The 25,041-nt window shown below is 35.9% G+C and overlaps 1 pseudogene; it reads left to right on the top strand.

The window, feature by feature from the left end:
• The first annotated feature begins 17,250 nt into the window (after nt 1-17,250).
• On the top strand, nt 17,251-17,553 carry LOC117998542 (annotated as a pseudogene).
• Nucleotides 17,554-25,041: the final 7,488 nt, after the last annotated feature.

Here is a 25,041-nt window from a genome sequence, read left to right as displayed (position 1 = left end):
CTAATAATATACTTTAAAAACTAGAGAGGATTCCATTTTTTTTTTCCTTAGGCTGATACCCTTTTCAGACTTCTGCATCCTGCAATTGTTTCTTGAGAGAAGAAGGAAGAGTTGAAGCTCTCATGCTCAGAATGCCCATGGGAACACACTACAGATGTGAACTTCAACTGCTAGATGTGTCAGAGCTGAAAATGCCATAAGCCACAAGCGGAAATCCTTAAACTTTGAAAAAAAAGTATGAAAGTTATTTTGGAACATGGGACAGTGCCTGAGTGAGGCAAGTTGCGGGTATTAAGAATGATGTCTGAAAAAAAGCAAAAGCAGAGAGAAGTTCCAAAAAAAGGAATGGGAGGACTTTGAAAGCAAACTTCGTCTATTTGACAATTCTAATTAAAGCTGAATTTGTGGGGCACCTGGGTGGCTCAGTTGTTAAGTGTCTGCCTTCAGCTCAGGTCATGATCCCAGAGTCCTGGGATCGAGCCCTGCGTCAAGCCCCGCATCGGGCTTCCTGCTCAGTGGGAAGCCTGCTTCTCCCTCTCCCACTCCCCTTGCTTGTGTTCCCTCTCTCACTGTGTCTCTCTCTGTCAAATAAATAAGTAAAATCTTTTTAAAAAATTAAAAAAAAAATAAAAAACTGAATTTGTAATGTCTGTTCAGGCCAAGTTAAGATAATTGATAAATTCTCACAGTACAACTGCTTTGTAGAATAGTGTTTTGTTTTGTTTTGTTATACAGAACTATTTGGTTAGTTACCTCAATTCATTATCTTCCTCATGTGAATATAATCTTTAGATTCACTGAAATTCCATCTTTCTTCTTCTGACACTTCTTACATCCTGTGTTTCCTACCGAACTAAGTAGAAATCAATTTAATTTACCTTCCACCTTCCCTTTCTCCTTATTTAGCCAAAAACATGTTTCAATAGTTATAGCACAAATTTTGCTAATAAGCATTATATACTTGAGGCATTGTGATAAAAATCATTACTTGTCATAATATAAATAACCAGCTTCATATATTTGGGATTATAGGTGAATCTTCATTTTAACTCATGGGTTTAACCTCAGCTGTGTAGTTTCACCAATACTTTAGACATGAGATTTGACTTAAAAGGAATCCTGCTGCACACAGAGCAGTTGAGTAAAGAAAATGTGATAAACTCTTTATAACTTGCATATGTTATTTACTGAATTCCTTTAAACCATAGATGTTGTCCTCCAAATGCATCTTAACTCCTCAGAAAAATTTCAACAGAGTTGAAAGATAAAATAATAGCTTAGGGTTGTTGATAAAATAATCTTATTCTCATTTATTTTTGCATTTATTGATGGTTTTGATTTGTACATTTATTTGCATCTTCTAGTTTTCCTCTTGATTAACCACACCAGAGACTTATCTACTTGGTTGGTTTGTACTGTTTTCAATTTTGCTTATTTCCACCCTTTATCTATTGCCTTCCTACTTCTTTCTTTGGGTTTATCGTGTTCTTTTTAAAAACATACTCAATTGCATATGTAGCTCCTTTCAGGCTTTCTTCTATTCTAATAGAAACACCTAAAGTTACAAATTCTTCTCAAAACACCATTTTCCCCACATTCCACAATTTTAAATATGAAATATTTTTGTTATTCAGTTCAAAATCTTTTTAATTTTCATAATGATTTCTTTTTTTAACCATGAGTTATCTGGAGATATATTATAAAATGTTCAAATACATATATTTCTTTAATTTATATTTTTTAACCTCCAACATGATTGAATTGTGACCAGAGAATGTGCACTATGGAATACCTTTACTGTGAAATGTGTTAAGATTTACTTTATAACCCAATCAATCTATGTGAAATTTCAAAGTCTGTTTGAATTACTAAAATTTGCACTTCTTGAACATGACTTTTAACCACTGCTCCCATTTCTTTAATGACTGTTGATCCATAATGTTTCCTATTTTTAGCTGGACCAATTTTGATCATTTGTATTTTTTCCAAAAATTTTTCTCCAGATTTCAACACGCAATACCATTTGTGGAAGGATAGAGTATAAGAGATAGGGAGGGCATGTACTGAATGGAGCACTAGGTGTTACACGCAAACAACGAATCATGGAACACTACATCAAAAACTAATGATGTAATGTATGGTGATTAACATAACATAAAAAAAAAAAAGAGATAAGGAACCTCTGGTGTGTCCTGACAGGAGAGTTGTAGACCAGATCCCTAGGGTTCTAGAGCAAGTCCATACATTTTACAGCATAAAAAGCAGAGCTTTATTCGACATTCCATCGGTAGCTCTTGGCATGCTACTGGGGATCATAGGATAGGAAGTCATGATACAACTCCTTTTCATCTGACCTACCAGTCATAAGGTTAGGTAGGCACAGCAGCAATCCATTAAACTATGGAAATGTTTCTTTGGGGTTGGGCCTGAGCAATCAGATAGCCAATCTGTCACCCATACCGAAGTAGTGTGTCTCCTTCAGGTTAGTCACCCCTTTGGGTTTCCTCATAACCAGATAAGAAAGAAGGAAAAATTCTGAATCTTTGTCTTTTTCTGAATGTCATGACAATGTTTGTTAGAATTTTAGTGTCACAATGACTTTTTTCCCCCAATTTTATTGCGATACAATTGATTGTATAAGTTCAAGGTATACAAACTACTGAGTTGACGTATGCATATATTGTGAAATGATTACCACAGTAAGTAGTGAACATTCGTCACCTCACATAGCTACAAGTTTTTTTCCTTGTGATGAGAACTTTTAAGATCTACCCAATAATAAGCTGGTTATTTATATTATGACAAGTAATGATTTTTATCACAATGCCTCAAGTATATAATGCTTATTAGCAAAATTTGTGCTATAACTATTGAAACATATGTTTTTGGCTAAATAAGGAGAAAGGGAAGGTGGAAGGTAAATTAAATTGATTTCTACTTAGTTTGGTAGGAAATATAGGATGTAAGAAGTGTGAGAAGAAGAAAGATGGAATTTCAGTGAATCTAAAGATTATATTTTTTATTTATTTTTTAAGATTTTATTTATTTATTTGACAGAGAGAGCGAGAGAGCACAAGCAGGGAGCAGGAGAAGGAGAGGGAGAAGAAGGCTCCCTGCTGAGGAGGGAGCCCAATGCAGGGCTCGATCCCAGGACCCTGGGATCATGACCTGAGCCGAAGGCAGATGCTCAACCATCTGAGCCACCCTGGTGCCCCTATGATACAGTATTATTACCTATAATCACCATGCTGTACATTATGTCTTGAAGACTTTTTTATCTTATAGCTAGAAGTTTGTACCCTACCACCTTCACCCATTTTGCCCATCCCCCACTCCTGCCTCTGGCAACCACAAATATGATCTCTGTTTCCATGAGTTTCTGGTTTCTTTTTTAGATTCTGTGCATAACTGAAATCACAGAGTATTTGTATTTCTCTGAGTTATTTCACTTAGCATAATGCAAATCAAATCAAATACAAATGCAAATCAAAACCACAATGAGATATCTCCTCACACCTGTTAGAATGGCAATCATTTTTAAAATTTTTTTGTCTTGATATATATTTAAATATAAAGTCAAGGATATATCCTACTAGACTTAATATAATGTGGTTTAAAAAAATAATAATTGTTGGAGGACATATCAAATGCCTTTTTGACCTCTGTGAAGAAGATTAACACTTTTTTCTTTCAACCTATTATTAAGGAAATGATATTAATAAAGGTGGAGGTTAATGTGGGTGGGAAAAGGATTATATTTATTACATGTCTTTATTTGTACACCTGTACTGTTTAGCTAAGTAAATGTTTAATAATTGGTTTTTGAGTGATTTTGCTTTTATAACTTGCCAGGAAATTTTATGGTATTAACTGTGTGACTATGTGGTAAAGAAGAATAAGAATTTTAGAGACAGAAAAATCACTTGAGACGCAACTACAATATTCTAGTGAGAAAACAATACACACTGATTTGATATAAAAATTATTCTAGTTGTTCTGTAGAATTTTCCACATTCTAGGTGGTAAGAATATTTCCTCATGTTATTTCCTAACCTTTCTTAATACCCCAGTGTTTCCAGAGAATTTAGACTTAAGGTTTGATTAGATTCAAATTCTTTTTTTGTTGTTCTGTTTTCGTAAGTGGGAACTCTTCAAAGGTCATTCTGTGCTGATTATACCCCTTCAGATCAGGAAGCATTTATTTTCTGGCTTTTCATGAAGCTGAGATTGTTCACTCAGTTCAAATGGTGAAAGCTTGATTTCTTCACTTCCAATTTCCCCATGAACTTTTCATTTATTTTTTGTTTTAACTAACCATTGATGACCCTTGCCTGAGTCATTTACTTCTTAAAGGATTGCAAAAATGGTAATTTTCTAATTATATCATTTGCCTGCTCATATTAGGTGGACTTTTTCAGTGGAAAATACTTCCATCATCTACTAGGGCTCTTCGCTTTCTGTATTATACAGTTCATATAGAAAGGATAATGGCTTGACATTTTTCTTTAGTTATCAATTTACAGAGAAATAGTTGGTGCCCCAGTAACCCCCAATGGTAAGTGGTTTGTTTTTGTTATTTTTGAATATGTTTGACATATAACACTGTGTAAGTTTAAGGTGTACAATTTGTTAATTTGGTACATTTATATATTGTAATGCTGTTGCCACTATAACGATATTTAGCATCTCTATTACATTACATAATTACCTTTTCTTTTTAGTGGTTTCACTAAGTTTTAGTGTCCTTAGCAAGTTTGATGATTGTAAGTAAACTATTGTTGTCTATATTCATTATACTGTGCATTAGATCTCTATGGCCTATTTACTACTCTTTCAAGTTTGTACCCTTAAACAGCATCAATCTTATCCCTTGACCCCCTATCACTGGTGACCACCATTTTACTCTATGTTTTTTATGGGTTTGACTTTTTAGATTCCACATATAAGTGATATCATGCAGAACTTTTCTTTCTCTGATATATCACACTGAGCCTAATGTACTCAATGTCCATCCATGTTGTTACAAATGACAGGATATCCTGCTTTCTCATGGTTGAGAAATATTCCATTGTGTCTGTATGTGAACACAATATACACATATATTATACATACATATGTATGTATATATGTATGGTTATTTCCATATGTTGGTAAATGGTTTTTAAATTCTCTTCATTGAAGATGAAGATGTGGGGAACATTTGTTTATCCATTTTTCTTTTTATTCTTAACAACTGGGTTGTAAACATTTTTAAAAAATGATCTCAAACTCTGCATTCAGTTTTGTAAATCTATTTAAAATATTGTTTATACATATCTTTGTGTTTCATTGCTCTCAGTGTTCACTGTGAATAATATCAAGCAGTGATTTCTTAATTTGATTTTACCCATTGTGTTCAGACATAAATGATATTTAGATTGTACATTTTCTGTTCCTATATGTTATATACACACAAATATACTATACAACCTCAACTTCACTGTTCATAAAATTCTTCATTTTTTAAATTTAAATTCAATTAGCCAGCTTATAGCACATCATTAGTTTCAATGTAGTGTTCAATAATTTATCAGTTGCATATAACACCCAGTGCTCATAAAATTCTTCATTTAATAATTTTTTCCTTTGAATGAAGGATTCACCAACCTGATGCTTCCTATCCACTGATGCTTCCCCCCCATACTTTTCTTCCCTATTAAAAAACTTTTTATTTTGAAATGAATTGTACATAACACATATGAACTATTTAAAAATGAAGAGGGCACGTATTGAGTGGAGCACTGGGTGTTATACGCAAACAATGAATCATGGAACACTGCATCAAAAACTAATGATATAATGTATGGTGATTAACATAATATAATAAAAGAAAATTTAAAAAATGACAATAATGCAAGTGTCCATGTGAATTTATGTGAATAATGTGAATATTAAGAAGTAGAACACTTTGTATTATTGAAGCTCCAATGTGCTCCTCGCAATCATGTTTCCTCTCCCTTTCTAGAGGTAACCAACAGCCTGAATTTTGTTACTTCCTTATATTTCTTTGTAGTTTTAAAAAATGTGTATGTAATCATAAAACCTTACATTATTTAAATTTGCCTACTTTAAGCTTTATATTAAATTTATAATGCATAAAAATTCCTTGATACTTTAATTTGCTTATTTCTATGCATTTTAGAAGTCATCCATGTGACGACAACAACAACAAACCACCCAATTTAAAAATTGGCTAAAGACATGAATAGACATTTTTCCAAAAGGACATACAGATGGCCCATAAGCATATGAAAAGATGATCAACATCACTAATCATTAGGGAAAAGCAAACCAAGGCCACAAGGAGATATCACCTCATACTTGTGAAAATGGCCACTATAAAAAAAAAAAAGACACACAAAAAAACAGGAAATAAGAAATGTTAGCAAGAGCATGGAAAAATTGGAACACTTGTGCACTGTTGATGGGAATGTAAAATGGTGTAGCCACTATAGAGAACAGTATGGCAGTTTTTTTTAATTAAAAATAGAATTACCATATAATCTAGCAATTCCACTTCTAGGTCTACACTTAAAATTGAAAGCAAAATCTCAAGGAGGTATTTGTACACACACGTTCATAGCAAAATTATTCACAATAGCCAAAGATAGCAGCAACTCAAGTATTCATAGATGGATGAATGGATAAACAAAATGTGGTATATACATACAATGGGGTGTTATTAAGCCTTAAAAAGGAAGGAAATTCTGACACGTGTTGTAACATGGATGAACCTTGGGGACATTATGCTTAATGAAATAAGTCAGTCACAAAAATGCAAATACCGTATGATTCCAGTTATACAAGATACCTAATACAGTCAAATTTATACAGACAGAAGTAGAATGGTGGTTGCCAGAGGCTGAGGGAGGGAGGATGGGGAGTTGTTATTTAATAAGTATAGAGTACCAGTTTTGCAAGATGAAAAGAGTTCTGAAGATTGATTGCACAACAATATTATGCACTTAATATGACTAAACTATACACTCCAAAATGGTCAAAATGGTAAATTATATGTTACGTGTATTTTCCCACAAGTAAAAAAATTTAAAAAGTCATACACATGAATGTATATGCAATATCTTCATTACATTTTTAGGAATGAAATTATTTATCCTTGGGAATATTTTCAAGATCAAGATCTTGCTGTTACTTGTCTTTTTTTGCTCTCTTTATGGGTCTTTTGTTGAAATTAGTTGTTAATTTTAGTGTAGTCACATTTATCAATCTTCATCTTTATGATTGGCATTTTAAAAACCTTTTTTTTTTTTAAAGATTTTATTTATTTGAGAGCGAGAATGAGAGACAGCATGAGAGGGAGGAGGGTCAGAGGGAGAAGCAGGCTCCCTGCCGAGCAGGGAGCCCGATGCGGGACTCGATCCCGGGACTCCAGGATCATGACCTGAGCCGAAGGCAGTCGCTTAACCGACTGAGCCACCCAGGCGCCCTAAAAACCTTTTTTAAGGGTGGCTGAGTGGCTCAGTCGGTTAAGCGTCTGTCTTTGGCTCAGGTCATGATGCCAGGGTCCTGGGCTTGAGCCCCGCATCAGGCTCCCTGCTTAGTGGGGAACCTGCTTCTCCCTCTCCCTCTACTGCTCCCCCTGCTTGTGCTCTCCTCTGTTTGTCAAATAAAATCTTTAAAAAAAATCTTGTTTAATATATCTTCCCCCCCCAAAAAATATATATATATCTTTCCCTACCTTGAAATATTCTTCTTATTATTAAATATTTTAAAGGTTTCTACCCTATTTAAGTCTTTAATCCGTCTAAAATTGATTTGTGAAGCACAATATTTACTTTTTTCCCCATATGGATAACAAAATGTCTCTATAGCATTTACTAAATAATATCTTCTTTCCCACTGATTTGCATTTACAAGTCTGTCGTGAATCAAGTTTCTAGATTTCCATGAGTCTAGTTTTGGGGCTCTCATTTGTTTTTCCATTGATTAAATTTTTATGTCCACTGCACTACCATCTTCTTAAATTCATACATTTTTAATGTACAAAAATTGTGTTTTCTAATGTATGTTACTGGGATATAAAAATTTAGTTTTGTTTGTATATTAATTTTGACTAAACTCTTACTAATTTGGTAATTTTTCTGTATTCTTTGGAGACTTATATTTAGAGAATCAGATCATTTGTTGATAATGATATTTTCCCTTTTTTTGTAAGCTTTGTAAGTTTGCCATAGTTTTTTTGCATATGCTTTTTATTAGATTAAGTTTCTTCTGGAGCGCCTGGGTGGCTCAGTCCCTTACGCATCTGCCTTTAGGCTCAGGTCATGATCTCAGTGGCTCAGCAGGGAATCTGCTTCTCCCTTTGCCCCTCCCCCTGCTTGTGTTCCCTCTCCCTCCTTCTCTCTCTCTCAAATAAATAAATAAATAAATAAATAAATAAATAAAATCTTTAAAAAAATAAATTAAGTTTCTTCTATTCTTAGTTTGCTGAGTTTTTCACATGGATTTGTGTTGACTTATAGCTAATGCTAATTTGGTTAAAATAATTGGCTAAAGTACTTGTATGATTTTTCTCCTTAAATCTGTTAAAGGAAATTACTTTATGCTGAGTTATATTAATAGATTCTCTAAGGTTAAGCAAACTTGGTCATTATACATTATTTTTTTATATACATTTCTGTATTTGGTTCATTATGTTTTTCTTAAGATAGTTCATTAATTACATAGTGAAATCTTTCTATCTGCAAGTATCTATGTTGTAGTAAAGAAATAAAGACACAACTAAACTAAAGCAAGAGAACTACCATTAATGAAGTAAGTTTTTACCCTTAAATTTGAACACTTAGGTTAACTTAGAGACATAGAAACAGTTATGATTTATATTGCCTGTAGTAAACTGGATTGGATGGATTATTTCTGTGACTAATGTGAGAAGTAAAAGAGGAGCAGTGGATAACTAAGGGTGTCACCAATTATTGTTAGGAGCAGTTATTGCTGACACCAGAATCATAATGTTCTGAGCTCTAAGTTATTAGTATTTTGATGTGAATTTATGCCGAAATTCTAGGTGTCTATTAAATAACATATTCTCTATATGTAATTGTATGGTCACCCTACATTTAACAGACCATTAATATATATTAGTGTCTATTTTAATCTTCTAAAATTAATTCTGTAATACGGGTTGCACTTTTTACTCATAAAACTTCATCTTTACTAAACCTATAGACAGAAAGGAGGACTTAAGATGGTGGAGTAGTAGGAGGACCTTATGCTTGCCTCTCCCTCGAACACAACTAGATAATTCTCAAATTATTCTGAACACCCAGGAAATCAGTCTGAAGACAGAAAGAACAAACTGCACAACTGGAGGGAGAAAAGAGACACATTGTGGAAGGCGGGAGGTGCAGTGATGTGATTTGGGGGAGAAAAGAATGGTGGGTGCTGCAGAAGGGAGGGAGCCCTGATTCTGGAGCGAGGAGAGAGAGAGAGAGGAAGGGAGAGAGAGAGAGACAGAGAGAGCAACATGCAGGGGATTGCACAAGAAAAACACTTCCCAAAACCATTGACTGAGAAAATGAAAGGGGCTGATTATCACAAGTTTTAAAAGCAGCGGAGCTGAAGGTCTGAAATTTTAGAAGTCTGCACTACCTCTGAGTGGAGACTGGTGGGCATAGCGGTGCTCCTGTAGAGAAGGAGGGCAGAGGCCTGGGAGTGGACAATGTGCTCTGAAGATCACATGGGTTGCACCAGGAGAGAGAGTTCCCCTTCTTGGAGTGCATTTGGGAGAGGTGGCACTGCATCTCCGGGGACAAAAGAGATGGCAAGTTGCCATTGAACTGCCCCATTCATTAGCACAGAAGCAGAGATGCCTGCTGAGTGCATCTAATCTAGACGCTAGCTTTTTACTAATGCTTTGCCATAAATTCCAAGCCCCTGCACGCACATTCGTGTGACTGCCATTCTGGGACAAACCAGCACCAGCCGCAGCATGGTGAGTTCCTCCCCCAGAGGATCATCATGGGTCTGCGCTGCTTTGGGTCCCTAAAATTTGGAGTTTTGGAACCCAGCTGTGCTCCTGAGATAAAACACAGGGGCACTGTGCTGCCAGGTGGGCAGAGGGCTCAGATACAGACAGGGTGAAGACAGGGATCTGACGGAAGCCTGGAACACAACACGGGAAATTGTTCGCTCTTCTGTTAAGAGTTTCCCAAACAGCAGTAGTCATGAACTCCCCTCTCTATGGAGGAGAGTAAGGTGGTGCATTTTTTTCACTCCTCCTGTCACCACAGGCTGACCTCAGCGAGGGGCACAGTGCACACGGTGGAGGCTTGAGCTTACACCAAGCCCCACCCCCCTGTGCTCTGCAGGTGCCTTTTTTAATAGGGCAAGTGTGATTGAGAGCCAGGGCACAGCAGGCCCCTCCCCCAGAAGAGCACAAACCCCACAAACGCAACAAGTGTGCTAATCATGAAGTGCTGCAAAGCCTGAGCTCTAGTGGAAACAGAACTAGGCACAGGCTTTCCTAACACAGAAAAGACAGAGACCTAGACAAAATGCCAAGACAGAGGAATTCATCCTGAAAGAAAGAGCAAGAAGAGGTCATGGTCAGGAAGCTAATCAAAATAGATATAAGTAATATGCTTGAACCAGAATTCAAAACAACAATCATAAGAATACTAGCTTGGGCTTGAGAAAAGCATAGAAGAAACCAGAGAAACTCTTATTGCAGAGACAAAAGACCTAAAAACTAATCAGGTCAAAATAAAAAATGCTATAAATGAGATGCAAAACCAACTGGATGTAATAGCCACAAGGATGGAAGAAACACAGGAACAAATAAGTGATATAGAAGATAAGATTATGGAAAATACTGAACCTGAAAAGAAGAGGGAAAGAAAAATATTGGATCATGAAGGTAGTCTTAGGGAACTCAGTGACTCCATAAAGCATAATAACATATCATAGGAGTCCCAGAAGAAGAAGAGAGGGGGAAAAGGGGCTGAAGGTTTATTTGAGGAAATTGTAGCTGAAAACTTCCCTAATATGGGGAGAGAAACAGATCCAAATCCAGGAGGCACAGAGAATACCTCTCAAGATCAACAAAAGCCAGCCAACATTAAGACATATCATAGTAAAATTTGCAAAATACAGGAATAAGAAAAGAATCCTGAGAGCAGCAAGGGAAAAGAAATTCCTAACATACCAGGGAAGACAAATCAGTTTAGCAGTGGATTTATCCACAGAAACTTGGCAAGCCAGAAGAAAGTGGCATGATATATTCAACCTGCTGCATGGGAAAAATATGAAGCCAAGATTACTTTATCCAGCAAGGCTGTCATTCAGAATAGAAGGAGAAAAAAAAGATTTTCCCAGACAAAAACTAAGGAGTTCATGACCAGCCCTGCAGGAAATAGTAAAGGGGACTCTTTGAGTGGAAAAGACCAAAAGCTACAAAGACTAGAAAGGAACAGAGAAAATCTCCAGAAACAATGACTTTACAGGTAATACAATGGCACTAAATTCATATCTATTGATTATCTATTGATAATCATTCTATATGTAAATGGACTAAGTGTTCCAGTCAAAAGATGTAGGGTGTCAGAATGGATAAAAAAGAAGGCCCATCTATATGAGGCCTACAAGAGACTAATTTTAGACCTAAAGACACCTCCAGATTGAAAGTGAGGGATGGAGAACCATCTATTGTGCTAATGGACGTCAAAAGAAAGCCAACATAGCCCTACTTATATCAGACAAACTAGATTTTAAACCAAATACTGTAAGAAGAGATAGGAAGGACACTATATCATAATAAAGGGGTCTATTCAACAAGAAGATCTAACAATTGTAAATATTTATGCCCCCAACTTTTAACCCCCTCCTTATAGGAATGGACATATCATCTAAGTGGAAAATCAACAAGGAACTATGACTTTGAATGACAAACTGGACCAGATGGACTTAAAAGATCTATTCAGAACATTTCATCCTAAGGCAACAGAATACACATTCTTTTCCAGTGCACATGGAACATTCTTCAGAATAGATCACATTATGGGTCACAAATCAGGCCTCAACAAGTACAAAATGTTTGAGATCATATCATGCATATTTTCTGACTACAATACTATGAAATTTGAAGTCAACCATGAGAAAAAATTTAGAAAGACCACAAAAACATGGAGGTTAAAGAACATCCTCCTAAAGAATGAATGGGCCAACCAGGAAATTAAAGAAGAAATTTAAAAAAATACATGGAAGCAAATGAAAATGAAATGATGACAGTCCAGAACCTTTGGGATGCAGCAAAGGTGGTCATAAGAGGGAAGTATATAGCAATACAGGCCTACCTCAAGAAGCAAGAAAAATCTCAAATACAACCTTACCTTACAACTAAAGAAGCAAGAAGCAATCTTACCACATTAAGAAACAAGAACAATCTCAAATACAACCTAACCTTACAACTAAAGGAGCTAGAAAAGAAACAGTAAGTAAAGCCTAAAGCTAGCAGAAGAAGGGAAATAATAAAGATTAGAGCAGAAATAAGTGGCATAGAAACAAAAAACCCAGGAGAACAGATCAACAAAACTAAGAGCTGGTTCTTTGGAAGAATTAATAAAATTGATAAACTCCTAGCCAGACTTATCAAAAAGAAAAGAGAAAGGACCCAAATAAATGAATTCATGAATGAAAGAAGAGAGATCACAACCAACACCACAGAAATACAATTATGGGAAAAATTATGAAAAATTATATGCCAAAAAATTAGGCAATCTGGAAGAAATGAATAAATTCTTAGAAACAAACTATCAAAACCAAAACAGGAAGAAATAGAAAATCGGAATAGATCCATAACCAGCAAAGAAATTAAATGAGTAATCAAAAATCTCCTAACAAACAAAAGTCCCAGGCCAGATGGCTTCGCAGGGGAATTTTACCAGACATTTAAAAAAGAGTTAACACCTATTCTTCTCAAACTGGTCCAAAAACTAGAAATGGAAGGAAAACTTCCAAACTCATTCTATGAGGCTAGCATTACCTTAATTCTGAAACCAGACAATGACCCCACTAAAAAGGAGAATTATAGGCCAATATCCCTGATGAATGTGGATGCAAAAATTCTCAACAAGATAATAGCAAATCAAATCCAACAGTGCATTATAGAATTATTCACCACCATCGAGCAGGATTTATCCCTGGGCTACAGGTGTGGTTCAATATTCACAAATCAATCAATGTGACATACCACATTAATAAAAGAAAGGATAAGAACCATATGATCCTTTCTTTAGGATCCTTTAGGTAGATGCAGACAAAACATTTGACAAAGTACAGCATCCATTCTTGATAAAACCCTCAACAAAGTAGGGTTAGAGAGAACAAAGCTCAACATCATAAAGGCCATACACAAAAGACCCACAGCTAATATCACCCTCAATGGGGAGAAACAGAGCTTCTCCTCTAAGGGCAGGAACAAGACAGAGGTGTCCTCTCTTACCATTGTTATTTAACATTGTACTGGAAGTTCTAGCCTCAGCAATCAAACACCAACAACAAAAAATAAAAGGCATCCGAATTGTCAAGGAAGAAGTCAAACTTTCACTATTGGCAGATGACATGATACTCTGTAGAAAACCATAAGACTCCACCAAAAACTTGCTAGAACTGATACACGAGTTCAACAAAGTTGCAGAATTAAAATCAATTTATAGAAATCCATTGCATCTCTATACACTGATAATGAAGAAGCAGAAAGAAAAATGAAGGAATTGATCCCATTTACAATTGTATCAAAAACCGTAAGATACCTAGGAATAAACCTAACCAAAGAGATAAAAGATCTGTACTCTGAAAACTATAGAACACTGATGAAAGAAATTGAAGAGAACAAAAGGAATTGGAAAACACTCCATGCTCATGGATTGGAAGAACAAATATTGTTAAAATGTCTATACTACCCAAAGCAATCTACACATTTAATGCAATCCCTCTCAAAATACTAATAACATTTTTCACAGAGCTAGAATAAACAATCCTAAAATTTGTATGGAGCCACAAAAGACCCCAAATAGCCAAAGCAATCATGAAAAAGAAAAACAAAACTGAAGGCATTTTGATTCTGGATTTCAAGCTATATTACAAAGCTGTAGTCATCAAGACAGTGTGGTACCGTCACAAAAACAGACACATAGATCAATGGAACAGATAAGAGAACCCAGAAATGGGCCCACAACTATATGGTAAACTGATCTTTGACAAAGCAGGAAAGAATATCCAATGGAAAAAAGACTGTCTCTTCAACAAATGGTGTTGGGAGGACTAGAGAGCAACATGCAGAAGAATGAAACTGGACCACTTTCTTGCACCATAGACAAAAATAAATTCAAAATGAATGAAGGACCTAAATGTGAGACAGGAAGCCCTCAAAATCCTAGAGGAGAACACAGGCAGCAACCTCTTTGACCTTGGCCATAGCAACTTCTTACTAGACATGTCTCCAGAGGCAAGGGAAGCAAATGCAAAAATGAACTTTTGGGACTTCATCAAGATAAAAAGCTTCTGTGCAGTAAAGGAAACAATCAATAAAGCTAAAAGGCAACCTTCAGAATGGGAGAAGACATTTGCAAACAACATATCTGATAAAAGGTTAGTATCTAAAATCTATAAAGAACTTATAAAACTCAACACTCAAAACCTAAATAATTCAGTTAAGAAATGGGCAGAAGACATGAATAGACATTTTTCCAGAGAAGATATCCAGATGGCTAACAGACACATGAAAAGATGTTCAACATCACTCATCATCAGGGAAATACAAATCAAAACCACAATGAGATACCACCTCATACTAGTCAGAATGGCTAAAATTAACAAGTCAGGAAACAACAGATGTTGGCGAGGATGTGAAGAAAGGAAACCCTCTTACACTGTTGGTAGGAATGCAAACTGGTGCAGCCACTCTGGAAAATAGTATGGCGGTTCCTCAAAAAGTTAGAACTACCCTGTGACCCAGGAATTGCACTGCTAGGTATTTACCCAAGGGATACAAGCACACTTTCTAAGGTGCACCAGCACCCCAATATTGATAGCAGCATTATCACCAATAGCCAAATTATGGAAAGACCCAAATGTCCATCGACTGATGAATGAATAAAGATGCAGGGTGTGTGTGTGTGTGTGTGTGTGTACTGGGAATATTATTCAGTCATCAAAAAGAATGAAATCTCGCTATTTGCAATGTGGATGGAGCTAGAGTGTATTATGCTAAGCGAAATATAGTCAGTCAGAGAAAGACCAAATGCCATATGATTTCATTCATATGTGGAATTTAAGAAAGAAAACAGATGAACATTTGGGAAGGAAAAAAAAGAGAAAGAAGCAAACCATAAGAGACTTCACTGTAGAGAACAAACTGAGGGTTGATTGAGAGGAGATGGGTGGGGGATGGGCTAAATGGGTGATAGCTATTAAGGAGGGCACCTGTTGCCTTGAGCACTGGATGTTACATGTAACTGATGAATTACTAAATTCTACTCCTGAAACCAATATTATCGATATGTTAAATAAATAGACTTTAAATAAAAACTTGAAAAAAATAATCAAATAAAAAATTTAAAAATAAACCTACAAACATCCCCTTTCAGCTATTGTTCAGAGCAAAATATTCAAAGAAGAGCCAATGGAGATTTGCAATCCTCTTAAGTGTCAGCATGTAAACTGCTATAAGAATCTGATTTCCTTATAAAACAACACCTGTACAAGATTTGTATTGGCAAGACCATCAAGCTACCTGACCTGGTTTGCCCGTCTCCTAAAATTTGAAAAGACAAGCACATTCCTGCAAAATATGTTTGCTTGTTTATATGTATGTATAATGGTAATGGTGGGGGTTGGGGGAGTGACATAGGTTCTCTTGTGCTGGGCCACCTTACTATCCAGGGTTCTTTGCTTTTCTAACCCTGAACACTGGTGGTGTGAAGACATGATGTTGGACTACATCAGCTAGCTTGAGTTGTGTCCATTTGCACTTGTCCTATGTTTATCTTCCCAGAGCTAGACCCATCCTGTTCTCTCATGTCTTATTTTCAAGCAGAATTCCTAGCTCTGCAGCTTATGTCCCCTAAGTTCTTTCCATCTGGTCCATAAATAGCCTGTATCTACTTGCGTTTCCTTGGAGACTGTCTCACTGTTGCCTCCTCTCCACAATTAGGGCTACAGCTTTAATCCATGGTTTCCCCACAAAGTCATACTAATTCTACTACTTGACCCTTTCCTAGCAGGCTTTATGGCCATTGGAGCAGAGTGGTGTTGCATCCCTCTGGGAGTTAGAGTTGACCTATACAACAAAGAGGTAGGATCCCTATCATTTCCAGGTGGTAGGGTAGGGAATAAACCCTAAAACTTACTTTCAATATCCTTCTATCTGGAAGCCTCTGTTTTCCAAAAATTATTAATAATGGATTCCAGCATTCAAAACAAGCAGTTTCAAATAGTAAATTATTACATAACATGCAATGATGATTCAAATATTTTAATTTTATAAACAATTTATGGTGCATTATAATAAAGTAGAAAGATTTTTAAAAGCATTGTAACTTTTACTGTGCTAAACTTTGTCTTGCAGCAAAAGGTAGAATAACAAAGATCTGGAAACACTGATTTTGGCACAATTTATTTATTTTTTATATTTTGGTTAAAAATTTGCATAAAGACAGTACTCAAAATGTGTATGTTCATTGCTTTCATATGTTAAAGATTCATCGTGTTGTGCTGGAAAAGCCAGGGACTTTGGTCACGCAGATCTGAGCTGGGATAAAAATTTAGCTGTGACATTAAACAGCTCACCTGACTTCCCTGAGGCTCATTTTTATCTCATCTGTATTAATGATAGTTAGATGTCCTCTCTTTCAAAAGTTTAAATAGGAAAAAAAATACATTAAGTCATTTAGCACAGTGCTCTTCAGTGCAGATGTCCAGAATGCATTAGTTATTTTTCCAATTGTTTTCAAAAATAAACAATTCTTGGGGTGCCTGTGTGACTCAGTCAGTTAAGTGTCTGCCTTCAACTCAGGTCATGATCCTAGGATACAGCCCTATGTCAGGCTCTGTGCTCTGTGGGGAATCAGGTATTCCCTCTCGCTCTGCCTCTCCCCCCAGCTCCTGCTCTCTCTCTCAAATTAATTTTAAAAATCTTAAAAAAAATAAAAGAGCACAGTCCGACTCTGGCGTCTTTGCTGAGGTTCACATTGAGCTGCAAGGTGCTGCTGTGGTGTGTTTAGAATCAGCACCATGGCAGAAGACATCAAGACCAAAATCAAGAACTACCAGACTGCCCCTTTTGACAGCTGCTTCCCCAACCAGAACCAGACCAGGAACTGCTGGCAGAACTACCTGGACTTCCACCACTGTGAGAAGGCAATGACTGCTTAAGTGGGTGATGTCTCCATGTGTGAATGGTACCGTCGTGTGTACAAGTCCCTCTGCCCCATATCCTGGGTGTCAGCCTGGGACGACCCGCGGGCAGAAGGCGCATTTCCTGGGAAGGTCTGAACTGGCTTCACCCACCTCTCCTCTGTCCTCCCTCCTTCTCCCAGGGAGGTGAAGCGGGGACCTGGGTGCATGGTGATCCCCACCCTGGGATTCTAAATCATGGCTTAACTAATAATAAATACTCGCTGGAAAAGTGTAAGACTGCGTATGTGTAAAAGAGCCAGGTGATCGGGCAAGAAGCTGTGGTGGGAATTAATACCTTGACCAGTAAGAGGGTCTTCAGGGTGACTGTTTTTTTCTGTTTTGTTTAAGTTTTATGTTATTAAATTGACCACCTTCTCTATATCAGACAATAGAGTGAGTGATACAAAATAGCCTCAAGCCCCTGGATGTGCTAAAATTTATCTGTATGTTCCCCTTTATTATCTATACAATTTCAAAAAACTTTTCTTACGTAATTTTTGAACCACATGAAAATAGTATAATAAAAATTCCCATATACCCCTCCAAAAATAAAATAAAAGAGCAATTCTTCATTCAGATGGAAAATTATACATAAACAAGTCTATAAATACTTTCGAATTTCTCTACTTTTCTTCTTTTTTATTTCTGCAATACAACTCTTGGTAGTAACATGTGATGAGGACACAAGAGTGACACCAAAGAAATCTGGGAACTTTAAGACCAGTAATTACAGAATATGCTTATGAATAAAACAAGTGAATAACTGTCTAATCACCAGTAATGGAACTGATTCTTAATACCTTCTAATAAGAAAAAAGGTTAATAAATGAATGAAGCAAAAATGTCCCCACTTAGACCTTTCATTTAAATAGCATTTGGCTCGTTGTTCCCATTGTCTTCTCCCTTACTTCCCACTGAAAGGTGTATGAAGATGATAGAAAGTGTTACAAAACAACACTGAACACTAAGGTTGATAGGCCACCTAAACTCAGATTTCGCAAAGAGTCTTTGATAAGTACGTGAGAGTTGGTATGATTAGAAAAAACAAAAACTTTCTAAAGGTCACCTCATAGGTGATCCAGAGATCACTTCATAAATAGGGATGATACTTTGCACCTGTCCCACTGAAGTTTCAGTGACTGGATCCTCAACATCAATAGCAAGCAGAATATTAAGTTTCTGTCCTTCTATATGCTTCTATTGTGTTTTGGGACAACGAGAATACTGTGGTTACACTTCCATTTTTTGCCTCCTGACTCCTATTCTTTGTTTAGTCAAAGAAAGAAAATCCCAGAAAGTCAGTGGGACAATGCAGATCTAGTAATGAAGCGTTATTGCCAAAGAGATGTAGTTTCCACAAATAAAACACTACAGCAAGAACTGAACACTATCAGAAATTCCTAGAAGAAACATGTCCTGAAAATTGCAGTACTTTATAGAACTTATCATTCAGAATAGAAAAGAACAGGACATTTCCTGTAGGATATGTAGCAGCCACCCTGGTACATAGCTGAACTAGGCATATTCTTGCAAGACACTGAGAATTGATTCAGGAGCTGTTATATCAACCTTCTCTCCAGCTATAGATTTGAAAGAGACTTAACCATTATCTAAGAATATGAATTGGGCCAAGGGCAATCCACACAATTTGTCTGTTGACCAATACAAAAGCTAGAAAGATTTGGCTTCATTCAATGATAGCCAAAGAACAAGAAAAGAGACAGCAATGAAAATACTGTGGAGTAAGGAAAAAGAAACAGAAACTAAAAAAATCGAGGAAGAAAATAATTCTGAAAATAGACTAATATATAATCCATTCTAAGGTTTAGAAAATGAGTAGGCATTCTTAGTAGAATGCAAGAAATCTTGGCCTCTTTGAAACAGGAGCAGAAAACGGTAAGGGGAAAACATGATTAGCTAAAAGGAGAACATAAAAAGATAAAAAAGAGAGGTGACTAAATAAGGATTTCAAGACAGTAAGAAAAAAATAGCATGGTTAAAATTCATTGCAGAAGCAAGGGAGCAGAAATGATATTACATAAAATTACATCAGTGATATAAAGAAGCTTCCAAATCTTTTCCAGACATAGTGGGAAAGAACAAAGATGAGAAAATTATGATAGAGAAGATGAAAACATGGAATAAAAATAGAGAATCAATATAGATTTGACAGAAAAGAAGAAATCCCAGGCAAATAAGAATAAATAATAGTGAAAATGTAAATAAAAAACAATTTTCCAAACTGAAAAAGCACCTGTTTATGTGTCCAAAGAGCTCATCACATTCCAGGAAAAGAAATAAACATTTATATATATCCCGGTGTGATGTTTCAGGTGTAATCATAAATTAAAAGTCCTCTTTCCAGAATACAGAAAGCAAACAAATAAGCAACTGAATCTTGACCTCAGGACAAAAATTAAAATTAAGGTACATTCAGACTGTTTATAAATAAGCAACATCTAATAATAATCATATTTATCATACAACTGAGTGCCTGACACATATAATATGCTTACACATTTTATCTCCTTAATTAAAACAACAGCCCTAGGAGATGGGTAATATATCCCCATTTGGGGAAACTGAGATTCAATTAGCATGACCAAGATTCTACAGCCAGAAAATTGTGGAATTGAAATCTAGCCTACATTTATTTGATTCTAAAACACGTGCTCTTTTATTGTAATATGCAGTCTCTATAATACTGAGGGGAAAATACCTTTGATCTAAAATTTAGTACCCAGCTAAGTTGTTTTTAGCAGAATGTACTTGTAAGAAAGAGGAATCTATTTAACTTCATGGAAAGGAATCTAAGCTGGATAGATCTTTTGAAAAGAATCTCACCATGGCCTTTGTATTTCTAAATCTAGGACTGCTCCTTAGGTAGAGAAAGACCCCTTGGTCTGTCATGTCGTTTTTGTAATAGACTAGGAATAGAGTCAGGCTACACCCTTTTACCTCTTGCTTATTTCCCCGCAAGTAAGCCTGCAAAGGAGCAGTGACTCGCCACCACTGCTCCTGAAATAGAATCATGTCCTTTTTCCCTTGAACATATAGTTTCATATAAATAGATGCAAGACATTGATATTACATTTTTTTAAAGATTTTATTTATTTGCGAGAGAATGAGAGACAGAGAGCATGAGAGGGAGGAGGGTCAGAGGGAGAAGCAGACTCCCTGCTGAGCAGGGAGCCCGATGTGGGACTGGATCCCGGGACTCCAGGATCATGACCTGAGCCGAAAGCAGTCGCTTAACCAACTGAGCCACCCAGGCGCCCTGATATTACATTTTTGTGAACTATACCACTGTCAGCAGGTCACTATCCACTTATTTAGATGACCCAGGAAAAAAGAGTCCAGTGATAGACCAGTAGAATATACAATGAGCAAATTTGTGTGATCGAATGAAATGCTACAAAATGAATATATATTGTGTGACATCAAATGAAAGTTTGAGAATACTCTGAAATATTTTTAAAAATGAAAGGAAAACAATTTTCCAGGATTACCTTTGAAGAGATTTTTGGGTTCAGTTTGCTTCTCCATTCATTTTTGGTGAGCACTGTTTTCACAGATTCACTTCAGTGAAGAGAGTTGCTATAATCTTCACATTTCCCTGCTCTGAGATAATTTGTCAAATTATTTCCCCTGTGTTAATATGTTTTTGAACTTGACAATGAATAAAAAAGAAATACATGTTAATGTCACACCAAATGAGACTGCAGCTGAGCAGAACCTCATTCCTTGGCTCTCAAGGTGGAAGAGATAGGGTAGATGGAAACAATGAATGAGACAAACATGCTTCTTGATATTAAGAAAAGGTAGGAGCGCCTGGGTGGCTCAGTCAGTTCAGCAAATGACTCAGTTTCGGCTCAGGTCATGATCTCAGGGTTGTGTGATGGAGCCTGTGTTTGGCTCCATGCTCAGCGTGGAATCTGCTTGAGTTTCTCTCTCTTCCTCTCCCTCTGCCCTTTCCCCCCTGCACTTGCTCTATCTCTAAAATAAATACATTAGTCTTTATAAATAAATAAATAAATAAATAAATAAATAAATAAATAAATAAATGTAAAAAAAAGTATAGCTGAGAAAGAATTATGGCTGAGAGCGGAAGAGGGCTCTGGTTGCCAAGAAATTGACTCACAAAGAAAAATTAAAAATAATAAAAATGATACTTGTATTGGGTGAGAATAAAAATTGGAGAAATGTAATGAAAAAGTAGAGGATAACTCAAAAAATATTGAGACGACTGTACTGAGTACAAATATTTGAAAGCAGTACCATTATGATTGGGTTCTAATGAGTTTTTCAGTTCACTTCTAAGACATGGCTTAACACATCTTTGGAATAGAAGAGATAGATGGAAATATACATGCAAATGATAACACTACACAGAGGAGTAAGTTCTCAGCATCTGGACATTTACAAATATAATCGACTGAAGCGGAGTGGTTTGATGTTATTTAACTGTTATTTAACTGACCAATCTATTACAAGGCTTTGTCAGAAAAGATAAGATCATGATAGCTATAGATTACTGTAATAGTTGAGAAAGAAAATGTGAAAGAGGACAACTGAAGAAACAGAAGCCCGCTGAAGGCTTACTCAGATATGTGTATACTTCCTAACTCACAGCATATTTGTCTTCTATCATCACCATTAAAAAATGTTTCAAGGGGTGCCTGGGTGGCTCAGTTGGTTAAGCGACTGCCTTCAGCTCAGGTCATGATCCTGGAGTCCCGGGATCGAGTCCCGCATCGGGCTCCCTGCTCAGCGGGGAGTCTGCTTCTCCCTCTGACCCTCCTCCCTCTCATGCTCTCTGTCTCTCATTCTCTCTCTCTCTCAAAAAAAAAAAAAAATGTTTCAAAAAGTAGATGTTAAAATATTGCAAGGACTTAAGAAAACATATGCAGGTGGTTCCATAGGATAAATTATTTAATTACCTTTCAACTGGCTGGCACCCATTAATTTACTGAATGCTGTCCCAGTCGGATATTTGCAATAAAAATACTGACATAAAAAAAAATACTGACATAATAGTTTAAACTTCTGATTATCTCCACTGTATCTGATAATTCTATATATGTGATGAGAGAACTTGTTGGAAAGATTTGGTTGTCTCAGTTTCTCTTTTTCAGCAAACTGGCATTTCATTTGGAAAATCTTGAAAAACACATTTGGCAAGAGCCTCTTTCTCATTTCAAAAGAGTCGCACCACCATACTATGCATGGCAAAGCTCATAAAAGTAAGCCAGCTGGTCATAAAGCCATCTCAATAGAGAAAAGAAATCAAACAGACTGGAATGTTTTCTCAGATTTTGCTATAAATTTTTTCTTGAAATAGATCATTGAGTAGATGTCAATTAATGTTTTGAATTATGAAGCCTCTCCATACTTTGAACCGATCTATGGGCCCTCTGTTCAGACAAATGCACATCTGTTCAAGGAACATTCTCACATGTCCTTGAGCCCATTCATGGACCTCTGAGGTTTTCTTGGATGACAGTTAAGAATCTTTATGGTGGAATAGTATCTGAAATATTACCTTTTTGTGATCATTAGATCACTAAACTTCACCGTTAATTCTCCCTTCTTATCCTCACTACCTCCTCTTCCCTCCCCTTCCCAGAAACAGAGCTATTCTTTTTTGTTTATTGAATTTTAAAGCACAACATAAATGTGTTCAGACATCTGATAGATTTTAATATCTAAGAATTCTCAAATATTCACATAGATCTGAGTTCTTCCTTGAGTGTCACTAAATTGAATTTATTTCTGATTTGTTTCAGATTTATGGGTCAGAAAGGCCACAGGTGTTTAAACTCTGTGGAATCTGATCCATGATTAACATCTGGTGGGATACTTGATGCATGAAAAATCTTAGAAATGTATTCAAATTCTCAGGTCAAGCGAAACTGGCACACTTACTGTTTATTGTGGTATCAATTTTAGTTCTGGGAACATGAAAGGCCAAAAACTGTCAAAGGATTTGGTTAATCTGGTTTAAAAGTTTTATTGAGGTATAATTGACACACAATTACTACACATACGTTAAGTGTACAATTTGAGGCTTTTTCATGTGTATACACCCACTAAACCATAACCATAATCAAAATAATAAACATATCTATTTCCTCCCAAAAGTGTTCTCAATCCCCTTTGTATGATCTCCCTCTAGACATTTAATATTCATTTTATCTCTCCACCCCCCATCATCCTCAGGCAATCACTAATTTGATTTCTATCATTAAAGATTAGTTGGTAATTTCTAGAATTTTTAAATTAAATCATAGTACATGTATTCATTTTGGTTTGGTTTTTGTCATTCAGCAGAATTATTTTAGGACTTACCCATGTTTTTAATATGACCAGTAGTTCATTTATTTTTTATTCTTGTGTAGTATTTCCTTGTATGGATATACCACAATGTATTTATTCATTGGTAATGAACCAAAGAATGTAGAGAGCCTCTAGAAGCTGGAAAAGGAAAGAAAAATGGATTATTTCCTGGGACCTCCAGAAGTAACACAGCTCCGCCAACCTATTTTAAACTTCTGACCTCCAGAACTATAAGATAATATGTTTAATAAATAAAAATTTATGTTGCTTTAAGCCATCAACTTTGTGGCATTTATTATAGTAGCAATAGACAACTAATGCAATGCTTTTTATCAGGTTGAAGAAGTTCCCTTATATTTCTAGTTTGCTGATGGCTTTTATAAGAGTCAGCATGAGATTTTTGTTAAATGTTTTGTCTGCATCTGAGATGATAATAGGGCTTTAATTTTTTATTTTTTGTTGATATGGGTAAAGTATATTAATTTCTAATGTTAAATCACCATGCATTTATAGGATTAAATATAGGATTAATTAAATATGGAACAGAGTAGAAAACCCAGAAATGAACCCACAACTCTATGGTCAATCTTTGACAAAGCAGGAAAGAATGGCCAATGGAAAAAAGACAGTCTCTTCAACAAGTGGTGCTGGGAGATCTATACACCTGAAACTGGCATTATACTGTATGGTAACTAACTGGAATTTAAATAAAAACTTCTTAAAAATCCCCAAATATCTAGTGTTAAACCAACCATGCATTTATAGGATTAAATATCCCATTTGACCATGGCATATTTTCTTTTTATTTATTGTCTGATTTGATTTGATAGATTTTATTAAGAACATGAGGATAGTGGTTTGTTTTCTTTTCTGCTAATGTTTTTGGTTGTAATATCAGATTTTCTTACCTTCAATTTTCTGGATGAGTTTGTGTAGAATCACAATTGTCTTTTCCTAAATAATTGGTAGAATTCACTAGTGAAACTATCTGGGCCTAGAGTGTTCTATGTGGGAATTATATAAACTACAACTTCAATTCCTTTAGTAGATATATTGTTCAGATTATCTATTCTCCAGTGAGCTTTGATAGACTGTGTCTTTCAAGGAATTTGTCCATTTTATCTAACTTATCAGATTTACTAACAAAGAAGTTGTTCATACTCTTATTATCCTTTTCACATCATAAAATTTCTAGTGATGTCATCTCCCTCATTCTTGATATTGGTAATCTGTTCTTTCTTTTTACCC

Source organism: Mirounga leonina, unplaced genomic scaffold (genome assembly GCF_011800145.1).
Source record: "Mirounga leonina isolate KUSES-001 unplaced genomic scaffold, KU_Mleo_1.0 Mir_418, whole genome shotgun sequence".
Lineage (NCBI taxonomy): Eukaryota > Metazoa > Chordata > Mammalia > Carnivora > Phocidae > Mirounga > Mirounga leonina.
The sequence above is the reverse complement of the archived record's forward strand: the minus strand, read 5'-3'. Positions and strand labels throughout refer to the sequence as shown.